The sequence below is a fragment of the Papaver somniferum genome, chromosome 2, assembly GCF_003573695.1.
Source record: "Papaver somniferum cultivar HN1 chromosome 2, ASM357369v1, whole genome shotgun sequence".
NCBI classification, from domain to species: domain Eukaryota; kingdom Viridiplantae; phylum Streptophyta; class Magnoliopsida; order Ranunculales; family Papaveraceae; genus Papaver; species Papaver somniferum.
Window position 1 is genome coordinate 7,311,068 of NC_039359.1, and position 27,820 is coordinate 7,338,887.

Sequence of the window (27,820 nt, forward strand, 5' to 3'; positions counted from 1 at the left end):
GCTCAAAGTGACGTAACTTTCCTTTTCTTCACTTCTCTACGCGCCTTTGTAATTGCTGAAAGTATCCGAAACATATCTGAACTCGGAAGGATGAATCTTAGCCGTCAATATATCCCTAGCTTCACGTAACTGCCTAATATAAATCATACCCATGATATTCTATGTACGTTGTTTAGTTGAGGAAAATAGGTTAACTTCCTTTTTCTTACGATTTGTAAACACCTCTCAACCCTATTTTATCTCAACATGCCCAATCCAACTCGTATCCATGAAGAGAATCCAACAGAACTCGTCCAGTATTCACCGCAGCAAACCAGCTTGATTTCCCGCCATTTTTCTCTTTAAAACGTGAAGAAGGTGGAGTCCCCCTGACCAACTGCTGGGTGCCTTTAGCACTTGGGTGTCTCAGGGTGTAAATAGCAAGTGGCTGCCCCTTAGTAATTGAGTACCCCTTATCCAAATTGAGAGTCCGTATAGTAATTTTCTCCCACGAGCGCAAAAACCACTTTTTTAGCCAATTTCGCCGCAAAAGCTTAATTCTCCAAAAATACCTACATGGACATAAAAAGCCATAATAAATATAAAATCGAGCACTAATAATATATACAATTGAGATTATATAAGACACAATGTGCCTATCATGGAGCCGTCAAATCGGAGAGGAAAGTATCCTAATTAGGTGAAATCTCTTACGACCGCTCGTTTAAAGACTTCGGTGGGATCAAGAAGGTCTACGAGTACCGTTGGTGGGAAACTAGATAATTGCCGTGTTATTAGTTTTCGATTGATTTGATTAACTAATGATTGTTGAAACTTTGATTGCACCTAGTTTGTTTATTCTTGAGATTCTTCTCTTCTGATATAAGATTCAATCAAACTAGATCGAAGTATCAACGAGATCTTTAGAACTGCTTGTAGATCTAAAGACATCTTGTGATAATCCATTGTCAACAGACTCCGTTTTGTATGTGATTGATAACAAGAGATTCAAGTGGTGTTGTGCAGGTTTTTATTGAAGATTAAAGAAGATTTCTTATTTAGTTCTCATATCTTTGTGTGTGCACAAACCTTGATCGGCTGGGATCCAACTAGAATCGGATTTATTCGATTGAGTGTGAATCTAAACTTAACTACTTTTGTAGTTATTGTATAGATTGATTTAACCAGGCAAAGGAGTTTATTAGATTAAACGGAAGAGCATTTGTATATGACTTGTTATATCTTTATCTTGAAAGAATCAAAAGAGTTGTTACCAAACAGATTTATTGTTCCTCTACTGTTTGGAATATGATCCAAAGGAATTGTGCCAGTGCATGACCTTCGAAATCGGAAGTGCAGGGATACTGAGGAAACTAAGTGAACTAGGAGTAGTTGTTTACTGACTCGACTATAAGAAGTTGGTGTAGATTTTGTGTAGCGGCTTAATTCTGAGATTATTCAATTATGGACTAGGTCGCGGGGTTATTTTGCACTTGCAGTTTTCCTCGTTAACAAAATGTTGTTCTATGATTTACTTTTGTTTACCGCAATTATATTTGTTTATATAATTTAAAGTAAATTGCACAAACGTTAACTCGGATATGCTTGATAGTGATCCTATAAAGTTTGGTTAAGTCCGAACCTATTATCAAGTATTGCACTTTGGTAGTCATATTGTCTTGATCTTGTATCCATAAACAATCACACAAAGTGTGAATTCCGATTTGTTGTATTGTCTAGACTCTGTCCATAGACGATCACTTTCGGTAAAATGACTTATAGGTTGAAAATAAAAAGAATGTGATGTATTTGGGTATCATAGTCTTTTAAATTGGTATCAGAGCAGGCAAACAAGAAAAAATCAAACAATCTGTGTTTGGTGCGATCCAACCTATAAGACATGAGTCGATATGAAAAAAGTAAAGCTAAACTTATAAGGACTCAGTTAACGTACATTAAGATGTTGAGAATAACCTCTCAGAAAAGGTCAATGGAAATTGGTCTCGTAATTCTTTTTCTGAAATCAAGAACAAATTATGACTGATAACTTGATTGAGAATCATGTTCATGATAAGAAAAGAATGCATCCAAAACAAAAAGAACAAGTACCTAGTTCAAATCATGTTTTGTATCCGACTCCAATTACTGGTGAAAAGTCTTTTGTTTCTATTCCAGAAAAAAAAAAGAACTTTGATTCATTATCCTGTTCCAATCCTGAATTAATGGCCGGATTACAAAGGTTTTTCAACAAAGTCAAAACCTTTTAAGTGTAGCAAATACCATCACTCCAAAAGAGGTAATTTGCAGGAACCAACAGAAGTGAGTATAGGGAAATTTACCTCTTAATGCACGAGAAAGAAGTTTGTTTACATCATCCACATATTCCTTGTAAATAAGGTCCTGGAGTAGAAACTTCCCAATAGCTTCCTCAACAGGCTGACCTATCAATTCTGCAATATTTGTATTCCACCCATTTATCCGACCTTTAGAATCCACAACGAAAACTGGAGCATTAGCAGTCTCTATCATCCTAACTATCTCTATCGAAACTGAAATGCGCTCATCCATCCCCTTGACAATTCTCACTCCCAACTTCAGTATTGACCCCCGACTTAATACACGTAATTGAATTCCGCAGAATAAGCTGCAAAGAGTGAACTGCATCCATCTCCGCAATTTCCCACGACAAACTATGGCTCTTAACTATTTCCAGAAACACCTTAAAAGAAGAACGAGGATGCATCCTTTGATTTTCATCATTGTCTTGTAGACTATGTTTTGCCCCACCCCACTTGATATCTTTTCTTGTAGAAGACCGAAACAAAAATAGGATGTCTCTTGAGGTAATATAAACAATAGACATCTAATAGGAATAGTGTCAAGTCAAGCTTATTTGACTTGACTCAGTCAGTGTCCGAATAGCTCAGTCAGTCAGTCTGTTTCAGAAAAACCTTTAGTCTTGTATTAAATATGTCTGAGAAGAGCTGACACATCTTATCTTTGTTTTTCTACTTTTCTAAGTTGTAATACAATTCTCTGAAATTCTTCTTTACAGTTTTTAGTGTTTAACAATTCTTGATGATCATGAGTATAAGATTTCTCATGGTATCAGTTTAGGTTCGATCTTTCATCAAGCTCAACAATTTTCTCAATAATTTTTAGCTTTCACAATTTTGGGTAATATCAAGTCAAGCAAGTTTTTCCCAAGTTTCAACTTCTAGGGTTCTTGGAAGAATTTTATGTTAACAACTCGAAGATCTACATACAATAACAACAACAATTATAACTACATCAATCATACTAGTTGCAGTACTTCTTTATATTCAGATCTGGAAATTATTAATCAAGGTATTACTACAATGTCTTCCGCTGGTACTTCGTGTTCTCTTCCATTTACAAATATCTCCAATTTTATCTCACTGAAACTTGATTCAACTAATTTTTTACTTTGGAGAGACCAAATTGAGGGTGTTCTTTTCTCGTGTGATCTTTATGGTTATGTTAATGGTGATATAGTTGAACCCCCATAGAAAGTTACAGTAGATAATGTTAAATAGTTAATCCTGAGTGGGTAACTTGGAGAAGACTAGATAGATTTATTTCTACTTGTTTAAAGGAAACTTTTACTCCGACTGTTAGTGGTGATGTTCTTGGTTTGTCAACATCCAAAGAAATTTGGGATTATCTTGAATTGAGTTTTAGAACACAATTTGTAGCAAGAAAGAGTATGTTAAAAACTCAATTAAATGGAATTAAGAAATGAAATATGTCAATTGTTCAATATCTTCAGAAAATCAAGACAATTGCAGATTCTTTGGCTGCAATTGGTGAAAAAGTAAGTGAAGAAAAAAATTAATGATGTTTGTGCTGAATGGGTTAGGCAGTGATTATGATATTTTTGTCATCTCTTCACAAATTAGGGAGAAGCCTTATGCTTTTGGTGAAGTCAAAGCTAAATTGCTATCTCATGAGCAGTTTCTTGCCGAGACACAACAACATAATTCCAATGTGTATGATGAACATAATCCAATAGGATTTTATGCAAGAAATGGTTCAAATTCTTATAACAATCCACCTAGAAGGAATGGAGTAATGGTAAAAATGGAAGTGGTGGTAACTACAAGAATAGCCAGTATCAACATGGTTCTAGTTCTACTCAACACAATGGCTATACCTCAACTGGAAATGGTGATAGGAGATCTTATATAGATTATTCAAAGGTTTTTTATCAGATATGTAAGAAAAATGGTCATGCTGCTACCAGGTGTTTCTTTAGATATCATCCACCTTCTATTGGAACTTCAAAAGGTAATACTCAGGCTAATTTTGCTGCTGCTAATGTTCAAGCACAATATCCTACTACATCAGCACTTTCTTCTGGCACCTCTCAACAAGCTTTTAGATTAATGAATGATGATCCTTCTTCTAGTATTGTATGGATCTCTGATAGTGGAGATTCAACACATATGACTAGTGATACTTCTATACTTCTATACTTCAACCTACAAAGGAAAGGAGAATGTTATTATTGGCAATGGTAAGCCTCTGTCTATTTCTCTAACTGGTACTTCCACTATTCATATACCAACATCTAGTTTTACTTTAGCTGAAGTATTACATGTGCCTGCTATGAAACATAATCTGCTATCAGTGGCTAGATTTACTAAAGAAAATGATTGTTACATTACTTTTTATCCTTTTGGAAATGAGATTAGAAGTATACATAATCAGGTTTTTTTGGCTAGAGTAAAAATGGTTCATAACTTGTATCCAATTTCTACACCTAAAATGCAATTTGCTTTCTCTTCTCTTCTTGCTTCTCCTGATGTTTGCATATCAGATTAGGTCATCCATCCTCTAGAATAATTGAGAATATTCATCATAATATGAGTATTATTTTAAAATCCTTTGTTTCACAAAACTTGTGTCATCCATGTCAGCTTGCTAAGAGCAAGAGACTTCCATTTAGTATTTCCACTTCTCATACTTCTTCTCCACTTGCACCGATTCATTGTGATGAGTGGGGTCCTTATCCTATTATTTATTTGTCAGGTTGTAGGTACTATATCTTGTTTGTTGACGATTTTAGCATATTTTATTGGATTTATCCAATGCAAGTCAAGTCTGAAGCTTTACAGTGTTTTAAAATTTTCAAAACTCTAACTGAAAATTTATTCGAAACTAAAACTTTAGCTTTTCAAACTGATGGTTCTAGTGAGTTGGTTAAAGGTCCTTTTAAATATTTTATAGACTCATGTGGCATTCGGTTGAGGATTTCTTGTCCTAATACCCCAGAACAAAATGGTCTTACTGAGAGAAAGCATAGACATATTGTTGAGATGGGAAATACTCTTCTTTTTAACACTTCTTGTCCAAAAGATATTGGTATGATGCCTTTTTAGCTTCTACTTATCTTATAAACAGAACACCAACTTCGGTTCTTCATAATAAATCTCCATTTCAAGTTTTATACAATGAACAGCCAGATATTCCTTTTTAAGAGTCTTTGGTTGTATTTGTTATCCTTTTTTGGGTCACTCTAGGAATGACAAATTGTCTCCCAAATCAGTTAGATATGTGTTCATTGGCTATAGTTCTTTACATAAGGGCTATAAATGTTTTAATCCTATCTCTAAAAGAACTCGTATTTCAAGACATGTCATTTTTTCTGAATCTGAGTTATAATTTTCATCTTCTTTTTCATTCTGATTTTTCACATGTTAATGAAGTTTTTACTGCAACATCTTCTACTCCTTTAACTATTATTGTGACAAGATGTCAGTCAGGTATTTCTAAACCAAAAGTGTTTTTTGATCATGTCTCACATCATTCTATTAAACATCCTCTTCCATCTGCTTTTACTTCTTTATTATCCATTCCTACTGAACCAAAATCTTTCAAAACTGCTATTAAAATTCCTCAGTGGCAAGTTTCTATGGGGGATGAGAATAGTGCATTGATTAGAAATGGAACATGGGAGTTAGTTGATCCTGAACCACATATGAACATCTTACGATGTAAATGGGTATACAAGGTCAAATTAAAGTCATATGGCATTGTAGATAGGCTCAAGTCAAGACTAGTGGCTTTAGGATATAATCAACAAGATGGTGTTGATTATGGTGAAACCTTTAGTCCTGTTGTAAAGGCAACTACAGTAAGGATAGTTTTAGCTATAGCTATTACTAGAGGATGGCAAATGAAAAAATTGGATATTTCTAATGCATTCTTGCATGGTGATTTAACAGAAGATGTTTATATGAAACAACCACCTGGCTTTGAGATTGCTGAATTTCCAAACAAAGTTTGTCATTTGAAGAAGAGTTTATATGGATTAAAACAAGCACCTGGGCTTGGTTTGAGAAGTTTAGTACTGCCTTACTTTCTTATAGATTTGTGAAGACAGTTTCTGATTTTTCTATGTTTATTTATGTTGCTGGTTCTGAGATGATGATTCTTCTATTGTATGCTGATGATATAATCCTTACTGGGTTTTCAGCAAGTTTGATTTCTCATTTGATTTCATACTTGAGTGCTGCTTTTGTAATGAAAGAATTAGGAGATTTGCATTTTTTCTTGGGAATAGAAGCAACTAGATCTGCTGACAGCATTTTGCTTACTCAAAAGAAATATACTTTGGAATTGTTAGCCAAAGCAAAGATGCTAGAGTATAATCCTTGTAGTACACCAGTTGCTAAGGGTCCAAGAGTGTCAATTAATGATGGTATTTTGTTGTCAAATGCTTCTGAATATAGAACTATTGTGGGAATGCTTCAGTATTTATGTTTGACAAGACCGGATATATGTTTTGGGGTTAATTATGTGAGTCAATATATGCATGCCCCTACAGATATTCATCTGTTATTAGTCAAGAGGATATTAAGATATTTAAAAGGTTTCATAGGTCTGGTTATCACAATGAGGAAAAGAGATATTACAACTTTAACTGCTTATACAGATTCTAATTGGGTAACTGTCCAGAAACAGCTAGGTCTACTGGTGGTTATGCAATCTTTTTGGGTTCTTTTCTGGTTTCTTGGTCAAGTAAAAATCAGCCTACTATTTCTAGATCTACTGCTGAGGCAGAGTATAAAAGCTTGTCTGTAGCAACTGCTGAATTAGAATGGCTCTCTTTCATTCTTTCTGAATTACACATTTCATTAGCTCAACCAATTACTTTATATTATGACAATACAAGTGCTATTTACTTGTCATCTAATCCAGTTTCCTATTTCAGGGCAAAACATATAAAAATATACTACCATGTTGTAAGGGAATTAATTGCAAATGGATTTCTGTCAGTGCAACACATTGCTTCAGAGAATCAGTTGGCTGATCTTTTTACAAAGGGTTTATGTTCTCCAGTGTTTACTTCCTTGCAGCATCAACTGTTGGAGACTTCTATTTTGCAGAGTTCTACTATGCTTCTATTTTGGTTGGTACTGAAGAACTTGCGGCTGTTGTTACTTCACCTACTTCTTATCATACAAGAAAAATTTCTTTCTAGTTGTTTTGTCTTTTGTTGTTGAGCTTTCTATTGCTTTGTATTTTTCTTTTACAAACTTTTTTGAGCTAGCCTCTATCAGTTTGAGGGTGGCTAATAGGAATAGTGTCAAGTCAAGCTTATTTGACTTGAGTCAGTCAGTGTCTGAATAGCTCAGTCAGTCAGTCAGTTTCAGAAAAACCTTTGGTCTTGTTGGGCCGATCGACCGGAGGGCCCGAAGGGCCCGTAGAGAGGGAGTCCCTTTTATGGCCACTTTTTTGTAAAATGTAGAGTAACACAAATGTTCAATTTGATAAAAAGATTGGAATTGAATTTGGTGGTAGTCTTTGAGATATGAAAATCCCAAAATGTCCCTCCCTTTTAGTCTAATTATTATAACTCCTTTTGGTTCTAATTTTTCAGGGGTATAATTGGTAACCAAACTTTAATATAACATATTTAAAAATCCGTACCTTAGAATTTTACAAATTTTACGTCATTGGAAAGGTTTTCAAAAAATGTACACAACGAGTACAAACAACAATATAAAATTTAGAGTTTTTACGAATTTTTTTATGGTATTTATATTTTTAAAATTTAATGCATAGCCATTATGCAAAGCACCACAAAAGATGCATAATATATGAGGGGAATTGATGCAAACCAACACAAATGATGCATAGCAAATGGGGTAAATTGATGCAAACCACCACAAAAGATGCATAAAAATGGGGAAAATTTATATAAACTACCATAAATTAGATGCATGTCAATTTTAACCTAATAACACCATTACGCATAACGGTGTTTCATTTTTTTTCGGTCAACCCTCCACACCGTGGCAGCGGTAATCTAGTATTAAATATGTATGAGAAGAGCTGACACATCTTATCTTTGTTTTCTCCTTTTCTAAGCTGTAATACAATTCTATGAAATTCTTCTTTACAGTTTTTAATGTTTAACAATTCTTGATGATCATGAGTATAAGATTTCTAACCATCCCATAAACTACGTCAACCCGTCCCCAGCCAAACTATCAGTACTGAGTCCCGTTGAGTCACCATGACAAGATAACAACCACTCAACAATATCCTTAGTCTGGTTCCTATGGCAACAGGCTAAACCCTCCATTTGCCATGCCAGCTGCCTGGCAAACTGGCCGAGCCACTATGGGAGAAAACATAAGCGATCGAGTCTCCACCGAACGGTTGAGAAAAGACCGACCGGCCTTAAGAAGACCGCTAGCGGTCGAGTATTTTTAACACCGGTCGGTCTTGTAATCTTCGGTTATCAAATAGTGAAATAACGGCTATGAACCCCCCATTTTTCCCTATAAATTCATCCCATTCAATTCAATTTAATCACACCTAATTTTCTCATTAACTCTATCTTACTCACTCTTTTGTACCTTAATCATCTGTTTAATTCTTTTTTCAACTCAATGGATATGGATTCTTCTGACGAAGAAGTGCGTATTCATATGGATCGATTTGAAGAACAACAACGAATATTCGTTCAGGCGTTGAATCAAATTGATGATGAGTCAGATGAAGATAAAGAACTAACCAACAACTTGATGCATCTATATTCATCGGAGAAAATACCTAGAGATCCAGAGCCAAGAGAAGTATTCACAAGAAGATATACTTACTGGGGTCGGGAAATGGCACGAGAAGCTGATGCACGATTATTTTCTTCCTGACTATGTGTTATCTGATGAAAATTTCCAAGGACGATTCCGCATGCCCAGACATTTGGTGCTAAAGATTATTGGTGAGATTTTTCAGGTAGAACCTCAATTTAATTATCAGTATGATGCACTGAATATTAGGGGTCATAGCCCTGAACAAAAGGTTACTTCGGCTTTGAGGATTTTAGGATATGGCATACCTCCAGATTCTAATGATGAGTACCTTCGCATTGGCAAAACAACTGCATACAAGTATCTTGCGTTATTTTGTGAAACAATGATTAATCATTTTGGTCCTACCTATTTACGAAAACCAACTGATGCAGATGTTAGAGAAATATTAAAGCAGAATCAGGATAGGGGATTTCCTGGAATGCTGGGTAGTCTTGACTGCATGCATTGGGTATGGACCGGATGCCCTACCTATTGGGCCGGTCAGTATAAGGGTCACTACGCAAAACCAATAGTGATCCTTGAGGCTGCTGCTTCTTATGATTGTTGGATATGACACGCTTTTTTTGGTCTCCCGGGATATCAAAACGATATAAATGTTTTACACAAATCGCATTTGTTTGAAGATCTAAAGTATGGAATTTCTCCTCATGTAAATTTCAGCATCAACGGGAATCACTACACTCATGGTTATTATCTTGCAGATGGAATTTATCCAAAATGGTCAACTTTAGTTCAATGTTACCGTCAGCCACCTGCCGGTGAAATGGGTCGTTCATACTCGTATTTCAATAGTAAACAAATGAATCTGAGAAAGGATGTGGAACGGGCTTTTGGATTTCTGAAGCGGAAGTTCGCAATCGTTTATGGGCCTTATCGTGGTTTAAGTGCTCATGAAATGCAGAAGACTATGCTGACTTGCATCATTATGCATAACATGGTTATCCAGGATACCCGTCGTAATAAGAATTGGACTAACCATCAAGATGAGGACTTAAGGACTGAGATTATACCAGCTAGAGGATTACCTGCAAGAAACTATACGCAAATGACCAGTCATATTGAGAACAGAACTCTGTATAACAGGTTGAGAGAAGATCTCAGAGCGAATCTAAGGGCTGAGTTTGGAAGAGATGGGGGACGAATTGAGTAGTGTTTGTTTCATTTGTTTTTGTTTTTTTATTATTGTTTCATTTTTTATTTATTTTTATTTTTTTAAATTGTTTATGTTTCATTTGTTGTTCCATAATTTTGTTTTGTAGTTGTTTTTTAAGTTTAAATTTTTTAACGGTCTTCATCGCTAGCTGTCTAGACTCAACCGCTAGCATTCCTTATAAATCCTTCACTTCATCCATTTCAAACTCACACATCACTTCTCTACAAACATCACTTCTCTACAAAAACTTCTCTACTTTCTGGTTAAATTATGGATGATCCTAGATTCACTAAAGATGAAGATTTATCTCTTTGTAGAAACTATGTAATGCACTACCCGAAGAGAGGTGAAGAACGACGGATGAACGATTTACCTAGTATGAGTTATTTGGGTAAAATTCATGATGCCTTCTGCATAGAGACAGGTAATCCTCATAACCGGGATCGTGCTGCTTTGTTTTGTCGATTCATGGATATCAAAAAAGAGCTTGTGGATTTTATAGCTATGAAAAGGATTGTCACTCGATACCGTCTTAGAGGTGAGACTAATGCTGAATTTGGAATACGAACTCGAGACGAGTGGCGAAGATGGAAACGAAAAGATTTCGAATACGAAGCGCATTACCAAATTCTTAAGGAGTTTTTAATAACTCGTATGGGATGTTAAGCTTAATAATGTTTTCATGGATGTTATCAAGTTTAAGTTTTAATGTACTGCAAAAAAAATTAGTTTAAGTTTTAATGTAATGAAAAAACCAGAATTTGTAATGAAAAAACCAGAACTATTTCATTCACCATAACCAAACTACTACATATTCATTAAAATTAAAACTGATACATTAATTAATTAAGTGTCACTACTTCATCGTCGTCTTCATCATCCTCATCTTCAGCTCGAACCCCAAATTGTTTTCCATGTTTCTCTTGTTTCTTTTTTCTTCCAATTCCTATGTTAACCTGTCCATCTCCATCTCCCATGCCATGAATTGTCTGGGATTCATTTTTTCGGTATATGCATTTAGAATCTTATTCTTGTCATAGTCTGAAACAAATTTTTCTTGAGCTAGTCGATGTTTTTCATCTCCTTAGTCAAGAACTTGCGATCTACAACTCTTTTTTTTCTGACGACCTTCTGATGCTCTGTTTCAATAATACTACTACCTCCTTCACTTGCTTCTCCTTCTTGGGCAGCTTTTCTCGCTGCTCTTGATCCATTTCTTCCTAATAATTTTCTCTTAATTGCAGTATTGACATTCAAGTTGGAATTGTTGTTTCTGGTGGTTTCTGGTGAAGAAAATGGATTATCTGAAGGGGGATGAGATGATTGAGATGGTTGTGAAGCTGGCGTTGAAGGTGAAGAAGTATATGGTGAACTTGTAGGTACATTCTACATGTTTGCTAACACTTCTAGATTATATTTAGGCAACACTTTCAAAATATGATAACAACTTTCATAAGCAAAATTGTTCCCATGTTTATGGTGCCAATCAGTTCGGCACTTTCGTTCGACATCAACATCGACAAGACCGCTCTCTCGACCACGAGCAGCTTGCATTAGAGCAGCGACATACAAGGCAACTTGGGCATTGATTGTAACAAAGCGACCGGACAATACATTTGCATCACGCTCGTTGATGTTCATAGTTTTGTTTCGAAAGTTAGCAAATATGTTATCCCATAACTTGGTAGATTGTTGACTAGCACCATCGATACTATCTTGTGTAAAGAACACATAGTTTCTGCAAATGCTTTCATCTTCGGTTACGGTAAATTTTGGACCCCTAATCTTCTTCTTTTGTTGTTTAGACTGAGACATATTAAAGAAATTGTACAATACAAGTGAATGAAATAGTTAGATGATGAAATTTGTTTTAGATTAACAAATGTGAAGAGTAGAGAAGAGAAGGTGTGAGTTAAAATGGTAGAGGAATATGGTATTTATAGGGGGGATAAATTATGGCCGTTGGATCAGATTATACTCAGCGGTGCAAACTAAACCGGCCGGTCTTAAAGGAGCCGCCAGCGGTGTAGTTAACACCTAACGGTGTAGAATGGACCGAGCGGTCGGTGGAAACTTGACCTGGCCTGGCTAAGTGGCAAATTTGCCACTTAGCCAGGCCAATTTGCCAGTTTGCCCCCTCCATAGTGGTGCTTAAATGGCAAACTCTTAGGTTTACCACACCCATAGGAAGGGGCCTTAATCTGGGATTCAGTAGGACAAATACCAACAGTAAAATAGTTCCCTTGGTAGATAAGAGCAGCCCCATCGCATTTCACAAGATCCATAATGCTCGGGCTTTGAGTAATAACCCCAGCCGGGGAATCTCGGAGGAGAATATTACTCAAGAGAGCCTGGGTTTGCAACACATGCTTGTCCTGCATTACGGATGCCAACTGCAACTCCAACCTCAATTGAAGCCCAAAAACCTGTATTAGGAATCCACACGCATAACGGAGAGGAAACGAGATGCAACGTGCAGATGTGTGATGGCACGCAACAAGTCCCCATAATCTCATTGAGTTACTAACACCAGAAGCTTCACTACCTTCTTGACCATTTTCACTGATGATTACTGACATCGCTAATGAGGCCACTGAACCCATATTAGCCATGTATTCTGTGTGACAGCCATGTGGTGCCCTGAGTGTGGAACCAACTAAACAAAGAGGCTGCGTCATCTCTTCATCCTGACCACAGAAACAGGTCTAGCATCGCAATCAACAATAATCCTAACTCTGTTCTGCTCAAACAAGAGTCTGATGCTTGAGGTATATCACTGGAAGGGAAGTGTAACCCCATATAGGGTTCCAAATCAGACCTCTTACTTTCAGCTACAACCTCACCATGGTCATCCTCATAGAATTTATACACAATAACCCTATCATAGCCAGTAAGCTCCCTAACAAGTTCGACTACAGTATCACACAAAGTCTAAATATCCCCACCAGGAAGAGCCTGTAACCGCAAAATCGCCCTGTCAGCTAGCTTCTGAGACTGAACTGCACCAGAAATAGAAAAAGCAGGAGATCCTGCTCTAGCTGGTTCTAAGTCGATTACAATACCCACATCAATTTTATGCAAAATAGCGAAAAATGGCTTCCCTGAATTCTTCAAATGAAACCATAGAGGGTTATAAAACGAAATGGTTTGGGACGAGAATGCTTTCTCCAAGAAAGATGCACTAAAGATTCGGAATCGTGCATTTCTGAAGCATTTTCACTGTAAGCAATTACCCTAAAAAGGCTTTCTTGAGCCGCTATCATACAACCAAAAGGTTGCACATGACCGCACCTTTGGACTCTAGACAAGTAATTGTTGATTTGTTGTTCATCAGGAATTGATTGTGAAGTACTTTTTAAACATTGTAAGTAGTTAAAACACTTAACAGATTCTCCTGATTGTTCAAAAACCTCATCAAGTCTAGCATCAACAGTACACTGTGCAACGGTTTTGTTAACAGAATATGTTGTTGGTTGCTGTTGAGTACTCATGAATTTAATCTTACTACCACCTGATAAATTTTACTGGTTGTTAGCATCACTTGTTGATTCTCTACTTCCTAGTACCATAATAACTAAATTTGGAGCAGTTTCTGGATTTTGTCACTTTGATGTTACAAGGTTTTTAAAGGTGGGTGAATGTATGAACTTTAAAACTTGTGTGATAGAGTTCAGAGTTGTATTCCTTCTAATTTTTGTCTCCTTCCTCCAGAAAAAGTTATATTGGAAGATAACCAAGACAAAGTATGTATACAGACTTAGATAGCAGTTTTTGTTTTTAGGTCGGTCTATTTAAGGTGAGGTGTCAGACTATTTCTGAACACGGGTCATGGGTGGTATTCTGGGATCATGGGTATACCACCCACCAATTATACGACTTTACTGAAGAGGAATCTACAAAAATGACAAGCTGGGACATTTCTATGAGTGCCAAAATGGAAACAAATTTCTGGATGTGGAGAGGAATTAGTCAGGGTTTAAAGGTTATTAAACAAAATGCAACATTTGGCACGGAGGATGGATAGTTCACACTGACAACTAACTGCAGTTTTGGTCGGGTCTGGTCTAGCTGGACAATGACTGGATTACTGAAGTTCACAAAAAATTGTAGCTTACAAAAAACTAGAAAGTAGTTTTCAAAAAATTGTAGCTTTTGTTGGATCTATGATAGATAAGTATTAAGACTATCAAGTCTGACAAAGGAATAGGTTACAAAATTTGACTAGTTGGATACTTGTCTGACATGAATTTGCAAGCCTTATGCCTGTATGATGACTTGAAGGACTCAGACAATATGGGTAACAATAAAAGGGTAAAAAAACAACCAAAGTTCGAACATATGATTTGAGACACTAAATATGAACCTATTCAGCATTTTCACAGAACTCCAGAAAAGTTTGAATTCAATCAAGAACTTTCGGTACATCAATTATAGACTTATAATGGTGCTACATAATACTCACATCACTGACCTTTTTCTTTTCCAGTCATTTAACAACCTTTCTGAGTTATAGTGTTGTTATGTATCTGAAAACCCAGGCATATAGGGAACTGAAAAGACCTGAAATCTTCCCATAGTAGCTGGCGTAACCTTCAACATCTTCCCCGTGTGTATCTAATCTACCAGCATCAGCCAATAGCATATCTTTTAGTATATCTTTTAGACCCTTATTCTCTCTCTTCAACTGTAAAAACAACAATAAGAAAACTGAGGTAAGCAAATAACTAGAGATGATCAATTTATGAATAAGTTGTGATGTCTTAAAGACTCAATTTATAATCATTTCGACCTTGTCAACAGTTGAACATAACTCTTCCACAGTTTGCTGCAGTATGGTTATTGTCCGAGAAGTTAAGTCTTCTAAAGCTGGTTCGAAGTCTATTTCGATTGAGTTAAGATTGTAAATTATTCCCTCTTTTATAAGCAACCCTTCTAGTAGCTTTACATTTTCAACTTTCATCTTCTCACTTAACTGTATCAAACCCAGTAGTTGGAAGAATATAACACTTAATACTCAAAACAATAAGTGAGACAGAAAGAGAGTTAGAATAGAAGCCCTCTTGCAGCTTACCTTGTTTAGTATTCTCCGGCATGAGTTTGAATCATCTTTAACTGCAGAAGGAATCATTTCTTTCTTCTCAACTTTGTCTTCAACTGCAGAAGGAATAATTTCTTTCTTCTCAACTTTGTCTTCACTAGGAGTGGCTTTTGGTGATGTCTTTATATGCTTTGCTCTGTCAAATGCAAAATCAGGGTCCATAACTTTAGAACAGTAAAATATGCTGAAACCTGTAACATTGATGGCCCACACTTGGGTTGAGAAGATCCCATTACTTGAATGACCAAGACTTAAACAGACTACTCTAGCTACTATATACTCAGCTGTTTAAGTCCTCACGCCAGTCACATGATGGGATCTTCTTGATCCACAGGACAAGACAAATGGGTTCCAAATTTAGTTAAAGCTATTAGCATGCCTTGCACCAAACCGTATAGTTGAAAGGCTCTCCGATGAATTTTAAGGGATAGGTGAGCAACAACACAGCAATGCTGTTCGACAGTTCCCACCCTGCAACACAATAAGAGAAACTATGAGCAATAAATTACCAAATTTTATGCGTATCGGCACATAAATATTTTGAATTGGAAGAAACATAACCGAACAGGGGACTAACAAGAGAATCTTGTAGAAACCGAGTAAGCTTTGAATCACGATAAGGGATGTGATTTGATTTTCCTGGACTACCATTAGTAAGAGCATTGATCACATTTCCAAGAGCCGATAAAGATTTGTTGATGGTCTTAGCTTCATCAAGTACTTTCCCTTCAGCTCCAGTTTTTTCCATTTTTTCAGACCCAGCCAAGTCTACAAGAATTAGTTTTCCAGACTTCGACCTGTGCATAATCAGATATTATTTATCTAATACTTCGACATGGATTGGAAAAATTGGGGTTTCGATTCAAAAACAAGATAATACCTTCTGATTTGCTGAGTCCAGCTGAACTGTAAAGATGTAGACACAATGGCTTCTACTGCTTGCCATGTTCATTTCTTTGTAGGATAAGGTTTAACAACAGTTTTAAGGTTCATGCAAGTACTACTTACTATTTCTCAAATGCAAATAAAACTGCATTTTCCTCTAAAAGGATACGTGTCTCTCCAACAGCTCTATTTGCAGCTCCATTCTGCATTCACAAGTCCCAATTTAGGGGGCTGAAGATGCATAGAACAGAACTAAAATAAATACCAAGCTATGTTATAGAATTTTCCTTACTGAAAGGTTTTGTGATGCTTCTGCTGGATCAGAGATAAAGGCCTGGCAAAATCAAGTGACAGGTTACTTAAAGTTCTAAACTTCCGTATGTTGCACATTTCAAACTTGGCCCAATGTAACTTGCATGGATGGTTCAAAGAAATTTGACACAGTCTAAGCCAAGTCAGAGCAAAATTAAAACCATATCTCTGGAGGCAAAGTTGTATGCCAGAATCAAGACCGTTTAACTGATTGCTATATCAATACTTTGTGGGACATAAGAAACTAAAATATCACAAAAATTAAGAAGTAACTCTAAACTCTTATCCACTGGTAGTTGTCGTTGATAGTTAGTAACCATGGAATTCTCCTGGAGGTTTGACTTACCTCAGTAACACCAGTCAAATATATTCCATGAAGCTTACTCTCTTTGATTTGCAAGTTGTCTTTCGATAGATCAAATAGGTCCCTACACAAAAAAAGTCCAGTAACAATCAGATCAACCAAAAGAAGGAAAAATAGCTTACAACTTTGAGAAAACAAGTACAGCAATTGATTACGTCGAGAAACAGCCATGTAAAGGCACTGGAAGTGAAAATTTGGTACCAGTTCAAGGTCACATCTCAGAAGAAAAAAAGAACAACCGCATCATTAGGCATACAGACCTTACTTTCTCCTTGTAGATCTCCACCTACAAGAATCAGAATAAAGATTGAACAACTGAATGAATAGATAGATGGTGAAACTGCACAGTTCTGCAGTTTTCCAATGCAAGAAACAAGAAAATGAATATATGCTTACCATTGACAACTTGACTGTGTACTTAGTCATTTCATCAAGCGATTTAAGACACTCGAAAAGTCCATCTACGACTCGTGGAAGTAGCCCTTCTCCTCTCCATGACATTCCATAATACCATTTCCCTGGAAAAGGAGTAACCTCCTTAGTATCAATTTTAATCGATAAAACATGTCAAATCAAACTGATATCCACAATCAGAATTTGACCACTTTACCTCCATGCTATACGTCTTTTCTGCTCCTGTCTGTTCCCAGTATGAAACTCATTAGTAGAAAATCATTGAATCAAATAAAAATAGACTATGGACCACCATGAATCCATGACAAGAAAATATGACACTAAGTGTGTGTTTCATTTGTCGGGTTCAGAATCAAAGTTTACGTGATCAGATGAGTGACAGGTGTATTTATAAATGGAGATCTACAACTACAAGTTATAAACATGGTCAAAAGACACTCAGCAACAACAACTAGAATAACATGGACAATGAAAACACAGAATCTCCATATAACAAACTGAATTTTACCTGTCCATAAACGATGATAGTTCCATTAATGGCATTGACAGCGTCTATTGATAAAATTCAAACCGGGATGAAGAAGCAAATTAGACATATTAGGTAAATCAAACTGACATCATATAGGGAAACATTTAGAGGATATTTCGATTTCTAAATCTAACCTTTCACAATTGGAAGAGCAAGAAACTCGTATACATCTGATCGTTTCGAATCATGATAAAACACTTTATCGAAACTGAAAGTGAACTCTCCTTCTTTCTCATCCTAACATCCAAATCACACAGGAATTAAATCAAACAGAACACTAGCACAAATCTCATATAAAAAGAAAGAATCGGAAGTGAAAGGAAAAAAAACAACGACGCAAAGATTTGAGACAAACAAACCTTGAGAACAAAAGTTTCAGGATCTAAGTTATGTATACAGATCTTCTCACCAGTTTCTCGTTTTTCCTTGGAGTTTAATGGTCTAAATCGAGCACAAACTATAACATTCGACATCTCTCTCATAGATTCAATCTCCTGTAAGAAAAAAAGATCACAGATCCGACCATACTAAAAATCCGTTTGAGGTTACATTCCATCGAACTACATCTTGATATCTAATCAATTTTCACCGTAGATGGGGAATCAAAGTTAAGAATGAAGTGAGAAATTTAAGCAGATCAGATCAATTGTAAATCCTATAAGAATGTTTAGTTTACCTGAGAAAGAGTTGATGATTTTTGAGATCTGAGAGTGAAGTTTGAAATTCTTCGGAAGCGGGAGAATTTGAAACTTCTGAAAGAGTGAACCTGAGAAGGAAAATGGATTATATATAGAGGGTGAGTGTGTCCAGGTGTCTGAAGAGACTTTGTTTCTTTTTTAAGCACATCCCGTATATACCCTGTTTGGCAACCAGTCGAAAGCAAAACATCCGTTTCACAAAAAAAATACACGAAAATCATAAACTCATCACGGGATTCACTGGGGTAAGACTACACCAAACCCACCCCAGTTAAGGCAAGGGTGTCACCCCACTGTGTTTGTCGTGATAAACTTGTTGGAACAATTGCTGAAAATAGCCTTCAAAACAATCATAAACCAAACAGAAAAAAAAATGTTATGGCTGAGTCACGACTAGGTCGCTCTCTTTAAGACGTTTCGCGGCTCTGCCCAAGATTGTGCAAGCAGTTCTTCCATGTCGCGTCGTCCCCAGGATAAAACAGCCGAGTAGAATCTCTTTCACAATCATTCTTGCGCTTTGAGAATATGTGATACTTGTACACTTCTATTCTTGCTCAGAATCAAATTTTTAGAAAACATGTGATGAACACACAATAGTTTTCTTTCTCTCAAAATTTCTTATTTTTTCTTTAGAACTCCAAAAGAATTAAAAATAAAAAACTCTCTTTCGTTTTCCAACCAAAAATCTGTTTTATAGTCAAGGGATCTTAATAATGTTTTTAATGAAAACATTAATATAGTTTAATGTAAACCATTACTCTTGTAAGATGAAACGTTAAATGAATTTATGAAAAGAATAAATTTCTTTTATGAGTATCATTAAGATCATGAAAAATAACATTAATAGAAAATAATAAATGGAAATAAAATTTTGTTTTAAAAAATATATTTCCAACAATCCCCCACTTATATTTTTAAAACATTGAGCAAGATCTATATAGTGATGTGCATAAGTAAAGGTATCTTTCGATTTTGAACCTTTACATAGTGCTAGACTCTCTCAAAATATAACCATAGAGTGAACATAAGTCTTTGAATTCTAGGAGATTAAAAGATTGTTTAACACACACAACTATACTAGTGTAAATTCTAAAGCCAGCACATTACGGCCCTGTGCTTGAATCCCGGTTTAATGAATGATCTAGAGAACTGCTCAAATTCTCATAGAAAGCGACCACACTTTCACATCCATACAGGTGAATCTATCAAGAGTATTCCTGTAGCTAAGTACCCCACTCTAAATAGAGATATATACATCATTAAGAGTTTTAGAAACAAAAAGTCAACCTCAACTCGCTTCAGGATATCATGCTGTGGGATGAATTCTCAAAAGCATGATTCTGTGTCTACATATTATCCGTAACTTAGTCCCATTTGAACCTATATTTTGGGATCACCATTCATAGGTAGGGAGTACCTTTTGAATCTACTTCTGGAATCTTGAGTTATAGGTTGGGCATCCATCACGAACAACTATGTTCAATCATTTGTGAATCGTTATTCCCTTTGAACCTATTTCTAGGTGGGTATCCATCACAAATGACTCAATTTCTCAATGGGCATCAACATCATCCCAAAATATATATATACACCTTCTTATTAATCCTTTCGTCAAAGGATTAACGATAACTTTTTTTCATACCATATATAATCCATTCTCATAGCATCAAAAATGCCTTTCTATGTCGACTCTACCGTTGTAATTAACGGTTCTCAACTCTTGTAATAGCCGCGGTACTATCACATTGGATTAATATGTCTGTTCTTCCTCTATCTAGTAGAGGAATGAATCACTTTATCCCATGAAGGATTCATTTGAGAGGATATGTCAATCAGCATCGCAATAATATCCTAAAGGATTGCGGTAAACATTTATAGATATTGTATTTCTAGGTTTAAGGTTCTTTTCAGACACCTCATAACCTTCTCAATGTTTTACTAATTACCCATACATGGATTATTAGTAAATATTCTTATATGTAACCCCCACTACAGAAGTAATATACACATAGTCCATCACGTAGCAATGCCATGCTACCATACTCATTTTCTTTTTCTAGTTCAATCACACACAATCATAATCACTATAATACTAGAATGAAATGAGTGAAAACTAGTTTATAAAGACTATATCTTTTTATTTCTTTAAAATCTTTTTCAATGCAATGGAATCGATACAAAATAAATGTTTCAATTCAAAATTTTACACTATCTTCATCCAAGTCTTTTATGTCAGATAATAAACTAAGCCATGTTCTCAGTTTCATTGACATCATATGAGTTAGAGTACAAATTCAACAAATCACTTATGCATATATACAAACAGTCTTATGCGTTTGTCTCTCTAATCAACTTTTGAAACTATTTTAATTAGCTAAGTAATCAAATTTCTCATTCAATTGTTTAAGAGATTGTTTCAAAATAAATGTTGACTAATCAACTTATATGCATTTCGTTCTTATGGGAACTACAAAGTTATTCATGCTTGGTTTACATGGATTCAACATTTAACTTATTCAATATATTTTTCTATATATGATACACAACAAACCACGCATCATAGAAACAATATCACCAATCAAGAATATAAATCTAGCAACATGAAAGCAATTATCAATTCAATTACCCTTTCTATGTTTGTCAAACTAAAACATTTAGTTCTTAAAACTTTTTCCAAAGATTAAAATCATGAGGAGCTAAGTATCTCAAACAAGGTAATAAATATGACTAAAATTCTTTTTAGTCTTACTACTTACAAATCCATTTTTAATGATCATGTGATCTCCATTTCTAGGTAGCTCTTTAATCTAAGTTTAGTATTCAAACAGACATTGGGTAAAGAACCCCCACTATTTTTCGACTCAAAATGAAATTTCAAATCAAAACCAAAATATCTAAAATCGAGAAGTTACTTATGCAAATTGTATTTCTTCACGTTCACTCAAAAATTTCTATAAACTGTGTTAGACGTCGGATTTCGGTGTTTAATACCAATTCAAAGACCTCAAAGTTTCTTCATTTATAAAAAAATTAGAAATAATTTTTAAGCGCACATAATTTCTCTAAATTCATATTTGACGCACTATGTGTTCTTTCTCATTACTAATAAAGTAATTATCCAATTTCAAAATCCTTTTGGCACAATATAGAGGACGACCAAACAAACATTTTTCGTGCAGACAACATCATCTAATTCATTACTGAAAATATCATTTTTGGTCACCAAGTTAGACTACGTGAAATACCAAAAATATCTTATAAAATTCTCAAACATTTTATTTCATCCGATGCTTTTTAAAACTAGCAAGATTGAGAGTCTGCATGCTTCGGTGTGTTGGGTAAAATTTGATACATGTCACTTAAAAAATCCTTAGAAATTTTTAGAGGAAAACACAACATGCTCATACTCATCACTAACTCAAAAATTTCATAAAAGCAAGATAAATTCTCATATTTCAAACATTCCAAAGTTTCAGTCATATCATATGAATAATATAATATTTAATTTAAACATTCCATTGATAGTATTTCCATTGTAGTAGTGCAATGATCAAGTTCAACAAAAATTTTAACCTCAATCTTGTTAAAAACAAGATAGGCGCATGAAACTAGATTCTTTCTCATTTTGGTGGTATGAACATCTTTAACAAGATAGTTCTACCCGAAGCTAACTTTTGAGACCATACCAATACCGAGAATCCTAGAGATGTGAGTATAACTCAACACCACTTTTTTTCAAACTATTCGGTTCAAATTTTGAACCATAACCTATCAAAACAAATATGGTATAAAATACCAATATATATCACCTCTCACCGTATCCACGATTCACATTAACTTAGCTTGGAAAGCATTGTTAACAATATTTGATATTCTTGCAATGCCGAATGCAAACATATCAAATAACTTCATAATTAAAATTATGTTCATTTCTTGGTGAGAGTTGGTATTCATATTTGTTTTGACTAGGTTTCTTATTCTTTCGGTTTTGGTTTGGTGTCAAATTCTATCTCATAAGTTCCAAACTCGTATGAGTCGCTCATATATTGTCATAAACAATAATTCTCAATATCTAGTTTCCATACAACTCATTATAAGATTGAAAAATCAATTTATTTCAATCCAGAATGCAATTATTTGATCACCACAATAACTACAAATAGTTCATCAAACATACCTCATTTTATTTGAAAGCTCAATTGGTCATAAACCATTGTCCACTCTTTCTACACCAACCAAGAAATCAGCAAAACCATTGCTCCATATATCGATTAATCTCCAGTATTTGCTCGCAATTTTTGTTTTCATTGGGAAACAAAAACTTGCTCATGTAAGTGAAATTATCACTTGTCACAATCATCTAAATGTGAGTATTTATAACCCAAAATAAGTAAGGCATGCACTTGTAAAGTTACTTAATCAAATAAAATTTAGTACTCCAAGTATCAAACAAAAATGAAGTTTTATAGTTATAACGTCATAGATTATAACTTTCTACTAAGCATGTTATCAAACATTTGGCGTGCACTAGTTTGATTTCAATAATGATCTTATTTTTATTTTTTTTCATTACCAAAACAAGAGTAAAGTACTAAGATCAAACCATGATTCTTAATGCAATTTCTTATCTAATCTCTATGCTCAAGTATCTCAAGTATCACGATTCATATATTGGGCATACAAACACAACGATTTTAAAATCACAACATCTCTCGAACCGAAAATCCAAATAGAAAATTTCAAAAATGGGTTTTCAAGATAAGTTCATTATCTACAATTTTCATGTTATACCCGAATTAAAAATAACAACACAAAGATTAGAAAAACGAAAATATGCGGGACTAAATTTCTACTCGTCAGAAATTTTCAGCATTGTTATGTAGTTTGTTAAAATACCTTAAAAATACTTTTCGGACTCCAAAAATTCTGAAATTTTACAGGGGTGATCCTCATGATATCTAATATATATGGTATAAATTTAAAGTCCAAATTCGTTTTCATTTAATAGATACACAGAAAACTCTATAACATGTTACAACTATGGTCCATTAAGAATAGACATCAAAATTAAATTTTAGTTATGAAGAAACTAAAAATTCAAGCATCAAAATAATTTGTTAATAAATAATTATACCTTAATAATTTGATAAAACAAAATAAACAATGATACTTATCGTGTTTCAGCAATAGTTTCTCGTTTAATCTTCCTAGCAGAAGAAAACGTCTTAAAATTGTTGGAACAATTGCTGAAAAAATTGTTGGAACAATTGCTGAAAATAGCCTGCAAAACAATCATAAACCAAACAGAAAAAAAAGTTATGGCTGAATCACGACCAGGTCGCTCTCTTTAAGACGTTTCGTGGCTCTGCCCAAGATTGTGCAAGCAGTTCTTCCATGTCGCGTCGTCCCCGGGATAAAACAGCAGAGTAGAATCTCTTTCACAATCACTCTTACACTTTGAGAGTATGTGATACTTGTGCACTTCCATTCTTGCTCAGAATCAAACTTTTAGAAAACATGTGATGAACACACAATAGTTTTCTTTCTCTCAAAATTTCTTATTTTTTCTTTAGAACTCCAAAAACATTAAAAATAAAAAAATTTCTTTCGTTTTCCAACCAAAAATCTGTTTTATAGTCAAGAGGTCTTAATAATGTTTTTAATGAAAACATTAATACGGTTCAGTGTAAACCATTACTCTTGTAAGATGAAACGATAAATGAATTTATGACAAAAATAAATTTGTTTTATGAGTATCATTAAGATCATGAAAAATAACATTAATAGAAAATAATAAATGGAAATAAAATTTTGTTTTAAAAAATATATTTCCAACAAAACCCAGATTCAATCCGCGGTGAGTGTAATAGTTCCGAAAAGCATAATACATGCATGGTAAATATCTTACAGATCTCCGAAGCTGCCAACCGCATTATACACACTTTTATTTTTCCTAATCGGTGGTTGAATAAGTTCAAATCTGACCAAATATTTTTCTGTTTCTACTAACTTTTTCTTCACATTTTTTAATTATGTTTTAGATAGTTGGTTTGTTAGTACTGGCATATCCTTGTAGTGGAACTTTTTGATAGCCTTTCTGACCATGAATCAATCAGGATCCCTGGTCCTGAACCCTCCCACAAAAAAAATACCAAATAGAGAGTTTTTCCTCTCTTGCTTCAGTGATTCATCCTTTCGCAGTTGCTTCTCCATCGATTTTAGGTAAGCGCTCATGAGTCAATCAACCTTTTCCTATTTTTCATTGATTAAAAAGCAATGTTGTGAGCTTGGAGATAGCTCTTCATATAAGGCACTCGTAGGTGGGCTTATTCTCCGAGACGACCCAATTGCCCTTATGGATTTGACTTGCAACCCGACCCGTTTGTCTACTCCAAAACCTTTTTTTGTTGTTGGTAGAGTAATTAGTTTTTGATAAGTCCAACGAGAATTTGACTCTCTTGCTCATTTCCCTCCTGCTATTGATCAATATGGGTCAAATTATAAAGGAGAAGAAGAGCAACGTCTGGATAATTTAGGGATGGAATTGAGATCTGCAACAACAAGGAACCAGTCAACATCGAAGTATATGAGAGACGCCATGGTAACCCACTGCCAAATCAATCCCCTTTTTCAATTTTCAATTTTTGATGAATTTTTAATTCTTAATCCCGTTCAGTTATGGTTAAATCTTGTTTATTCTAGAGAATAGTCAAATTTGGCTTAATAAATTATCTCAGATAATAAAAAAGATAGGTCGCTATTTTTAGACAATAAGTGTAGGCATAAGAAATTTTAGAGAGGGACTTATAACATCTCATAACGTTGATATCTTAAGATTCATTTGACGAACTATTCATTAATCTATAATAGGATATCATTTATAACTCAGTTTCTAGCATTTCCTTGTTATCTTGATTTCATTTAGGGTTAGCACATAAATCCTTAGCATTACATAAGAATGAAATTATTTGTGCTTTATTCTGAGGGTTTCAATTACTTTGCCCCATTTATTTTTTTCTTTTTAAATTTTTCAGTTCTTATTCTATGCTTTATTTTTCTTCCTTGTCTGAACAGTGTTTTCTCTTACTAATCCCTTTGATCCTTAGTTTTGATATTCTGTTGGTTGCACATTTTATTTCCTTCACTAATTTCTCATTTTAATATAGGCAACACCTTTGTTTGTTGGTTGGATTATTTGTTACATGGTAACTTGTCTAGATATAAATTTTTACTAATTGAGGAATTGTTAAGGTAATTTTATGGTTTAGTTTTATTGAATCATGTTGGATTAATTAAATCATGGTAGTTTATTTGGTTATCTGAATGATAAGTAAATTTATGGATCAGCTTTATAAAATCCTAATTAGTCTTTTGAATCAAGTCAGATTAACTGAATGATAGGTAACTTTGTAGTTCAACATTATTGATTCATGTTCGATTAATTGCTAGAATTCTAGCCACTTCAGTATCGCATAGTTCTCAATTTTCTTTTTGTTCTAGCTCTTTAATCTTTATAGTTTCATGATAGTTTATTTCTATCTTTTACCTAGAACTTTAAATATGTATCCTCCTCTCTGACATTTTTTCCCTCTCGTTTTCTCTTTGATTGCTTCTCCGCATGTTCGCTCGCCTCTTTTCCTTCCTTTGGTTGAGCCTATGCGCATCCTATCCTGCAACTGTCAGGGTATAGGTTCTCGAATAGCCTCTTACCACCTCAACAAACTCTGTATATCTTACAAATTGGAATTTCTTTTCCTATCTGAAATTAGGTGTAACAATGACAAAGTCTCCAAAATTATTAAATCGTGTGGATTCTCTAGCTACACTCTAGTTTCTCTTCTTGGTCTCTTTGGGGGATTAGGTCTTGCTTGGTCTGATTCTATGAAAGTAGATATTCTAAGAAAATCCCAGAGAATCACTCAATATTTATATTTTTTGAAAGGATTTAGAAAAGAATTCATGATAAATTATAACATCTAGCAAATAGTTGGTAGAATATAACATCTTATTTCTCTATGGAAACCCTGAACAACCATTGTCCATCAAGGGATGGTAGGTCTTGAAGAACTAGCGAATAATATTGATCATCATCGGTTAGTAATATGATCCCTAAACATCACTCTCTCATTTGCGGAGAAATCTGGTGGTAAATCATTTAATCCCGACTCCATCTGCAAGATCAGAACCTTCATTAAGAATATAAAACTTGATTTGGGGTTCATATGGCCTATTTACACCTAGTCAAATAATTAGAAGGAACCAAACAAAATACAAGCTACACTAAATAAAGCACCGACCAATCTAGACTGAATTTTTGCTAACCCAAATGCATGCATCTGTCACCCACCTTCCTCTGATTGGGTCTGAATACTCTTTGATCCTTCTCTATCCAAACCTTCTGATTTTATTAGTCGTATTCCTTATAATTTTTTCAGTATATTGTTGGACTGTCTGGAAGTTCTAAAGATTATCCAGAAATGTTGGGAACAACCAGCCACAGGATAACCACCTTTTAGAGTTGGTGCTAAAATGACGAGGGTACCAAGTACACCACAATGTTTTCAATATCAACCTAAATGACATATTGCGTGATCTAATATAGACATGGACTGTCAAGAAGATAGCATCCATAAAGTATACACTTGGTATATATAATAGGTACCGAAACCGAACCTAATTATAGGGATCAACCCAAGTATTTTGATTAACGTACAAGTGTATTTACTTAAATTATAAAGACAATATAAATAACGCAGAAACAAAGTAAATAACACAACAAAAGATTTTGTTAACGAGGAAACCGCAAGTGCAGAAAAACTCTGGACCTAGTCCAGTTTTGAATACTCTTAGAATTAAATCGCTACACAAAGACTACTATCAACTCCGTATATTTGAGACCAAGTAATTTATCTCTAGTTACCTAGTTTCCTAAGTATTCACAACCAACTTTCATACCAACACACGTGAATTCTAAGATAGAGTCCACTATCTTAAGTTACTTCACCTGCTTGTGAAGACTTCAAACAGTCAACTTTTTTGTATCGTCATCCGAAATAGTAAATGACTAATCTTTTTTCGCTAACCGCTTTATCAATATCAAGAAATAAATCAAAGATTTAGTTAAGTCAAACAAGGGTTCTTCCGTTTAATCTAATAAACTCCTTTGTTCAGTTAGACCAACCAAGATCTGGATTATCAAGATAATCAGATCTAGGTTTACAAACTATCATATTCGGATCCTGAAGAAGACCACCAAATGA

At 34.7% G+C, this 27,820-nt stretch overlaps 2 pseudogenes; both read right to left on the minus strand.

The window, feature by feature from the left end:
• Positions 1-845: 845 nt before the first annotated feature.
• LOC113350624 lies at positions 846-13,751 on the minus strand (annotated as a pseudogene).
• An 862-nt stretch (positions 13,752-14,613) lies between these two features.
• On the minus strand, positions 14,614-18,602 carry LOC113352945 (annotated as a pseudogene).
• Positions 18,603-27,820: the final 9,218 nt, after the last annotated feature.